Raw genomic sequence first — 3,078 nt, 5'->3', positions numbered from 1 at the left:
CATAATAGCACAGTAGGTGGCGATATGCGCAAAGATTGCAACTCGCCATAAAACCAAGAAGAAGAAGAAGAAGAAGAAGAAGAAGAAGACAGCTGACGCAGAGGTCCTCACAGCACATGTGACGTGAGCTGCTGTGAGGTACCTTACGTAAGTTTTACTTGTGTGTGTTTTTTTCCCCATATATTGAATGTTTTTTATTTCACATTATTTATAGTATTCAGTCTGCATGACTTAGTTTTATAGTAATAACATGAGCGATGTGATTGTGCAGAAGAGGGCATTCAGTGAACTTAATGCGAGGAGCTGTCAGCTAGCTGAAGTTAAACCATAGCGGTTGTTTTATGATATTCATCAGTTTTAAAGAACCAACAATGCAAAATATACATTTCTAAAGAAGCATATAAGCTGCTCTACTATGGGATTAGATCTCTGCCACAATTTGGCGTGTGAAAGATTATATTTTGAGCGCGCACAAACTGAGTTTTGTGGAGAAAATGTTTGTCTCGCAAAGAAGAAAGTATTTCGAGCGCACGAAAATCAATTTTGCATTTAAAATAAGTTTTTGGATTTGTGCAGACCTTCTCTTTTGCGCGTGTAACGTTTCATTAGCTAGCTCACCTGAAGCCCACCCTCAGTACTCTCTAAATGCCAACGGCTTGCTTGCTCAACACAACCCAGCATTACAATAGGCCATAATTCCAGCCAATCAGAGACAAGGCTGATAAATTCTGATTGGCTGCCTTGACAACCAATCACAACATTCCTTGCATTACCACGACAGCTATGGCATCAAAAGTGGGACAAAACAGCGCAAGCGCATGAACACAGCGCGCAAGCCAATTACAGTAATGTGCACACAGTTACAAAGCTCGCACGTAAAATGTAAACCTAATGAAATGGCAAATTCCAAACTCGAGCACAAAAAATATGATTGTGTACACACATCAGCATGCTGCAAGGACAAATAACAAAACTGCGAGCAGAACCCGCACGTGCGCGCAGATCTAAACACAGGTGCAAGTAATTTCTGCACGCGCGCACAGATCTAAACACACGCGCAGATCTAAACACGTGTGAGCTGAACCCTTCACGCACAGGAAGTTTTGACAGTCAGGGGGCGGGGCCTAACGTAAGCTTGTTGTTTTAACAAATGCTATTGGCTGCTGGACATATCCTGTATTGATTGACTGCTCGTCGTCTGACTGGCTGTTGATTGGCTGTTGTTGGCCTTCTCCTGACGAGACAGAAGAGTAATGCTGAGTTCACACTGCACAAAACACATCGGCGATGACCTACAGCCAATGAAAGACCAAGATACAGGGCAGCGGGAAGTTCGGGGAGGAGTTATATAAAATGTAGTTTGCGGACCAGTGTTGCCAAATCCGTGATTGTTGCCGATTGTTTTTTTATGTCAGCAGGTTGAAGCGACCCCAATAATGTGATATTTAGGCCCTGTAATGTGAATTGTACCAGGAGAACCCCGCCAAACATATGTATTTTACCCCCCGAATGCGATTTTTACTCTTCCTATTGTAAAGTCATGCAGTGTGTAACCTCCTGTCGTTCCATCGTGCAGTGTCAACACAGCAACAACTGAATGCTACCCCAGATAGTCGTTCAGTGTGAAACCAACAGTGATGCGACGTCTTTGAAAATCGTGCAGTGTGAACGCGGCATAAAGAGGTAAGTTTTCTTTCTAAATTCCATTAAAGATATAGCTTTTAACACGATCGTTAACAAATCGAAATGTGTTATATATTTCCTTAGTTGGCTCATTCTAAATAGTCAGTGTCTTTTTTTGTCCCTCATTAACGTGTAAAACAATGATAATGATAAGCTGAAGCCAACATCTACGACATGTTATTATAGGTAATGTAGATAGTAGGGATGCTCCGATCAGGATTTTTGCAGCCGATACTGAGTACCGATTTCTTGTCATGGTGACCGGCTGATACCGATTCTGATGCTTCAAGCTTTATATAGACGGTTTCAATGGGCGCACGCGCCTGGCCTGAAGTTAAACTTCCGGTCTGTATTTGTTTATCAGTCAGGCTATGGCACCGGCTACAAACGCAGTTAAAGTTAAGGTGATGAGTAGACTGAAGTTGGGCTCAGGTGGTTGTGCTGTGGGATGTTTCCCATACATTTATTTATTTTGATGAGTTGGGCTCAGGTGGTTGTGCTGTGGGATGTGTTTCTCATACATTTATTTATATGTGGCGCTCGCCACAATATCAAAACTGACCGATTTTCCTAAAGGCTTCGTTGAATAAACATGAGCACGTACTGCACGTTTAAAAATCAAAACGAGGCGTGGGTGTTATATCACTGTATTTCTGAAGGAAGACTAGCTTTAGAAAATGTTCGATGTCATTTTCATTTCATCTTGCATGTTATATGCCTGATAAAGCAGCGTTTGTGAGCTCAGCGCTGCTTTGTGTAAAGCTGTTACTGGGGAAACCTCTGTTTTTGTTCCGTCCTCCACGCTGTGACAACTCACAAAATAAAATTTTTAACCAAGCAGCGCAGAGAGCCGCTTCAGAAGCGTGCCGCGGGTGGCTGATAAACACAAGCATTGACTAGAGCGGCTGCGATCAGCTCCAGTGGCCGTGGAGCCGTAATGCGCCACAGACGCGTGCAGTAAGGCGCAGATCAGCTCTAACGTCACTGAATCTGCTGTTAAAAATGAACCATCTATTCATCATATCATCATGCAAAACATACACGACAAATGGCAAACTTTTCATTGTTTCTCGAAACGTCATAACATTTCCACACCGGCGATGACATGACTGCGGCGCCAAATCATTTATGTCCCCACACATCATGTACGTCGTCACGCGTTGACGTCATGAAATTGCGATCGGTTCCTGAGATCGGCCAAGTTGGTGAGTACCGATCGAGTCATAAAATATGATTATCGGCCGATACCGATCTCCGGTCGATCAATCGGAGCATCCCTAGTAGCTAGTTCAGTAACTTTATTTTAACTGTTTTTTCGTCGTCTTTATTTACAAGAATTTCGTTTGACCTGTGTTTTTGATGGATATTCTTCTGAAATGGCTAACCCAAGTTTGC

This window comes from Sinocyclocheilus anshuiensis, unplaced genomic scaffold, assembly GCF_001515605.1.
Source record: "Sinocyclocheilus anshuiensis isolate Anshui unplaced genomic scaffold, SAMN03320099.WGS_v1.1 scaffold3206, whole genome shotgun sequence".
Classification (NCBI taxonomy): Eukaryota; Metazoa; Chordata; class Actinopteri; order Cypriniformes; family Cyprinidae; genus Sinocyclocheilus; species Sinocyclocheilus anshuiensis.
The sequence above is the reverse complement of the archived record's forward strand: the minus strand, read 5'-3'. Positions refer to the sequence as shown.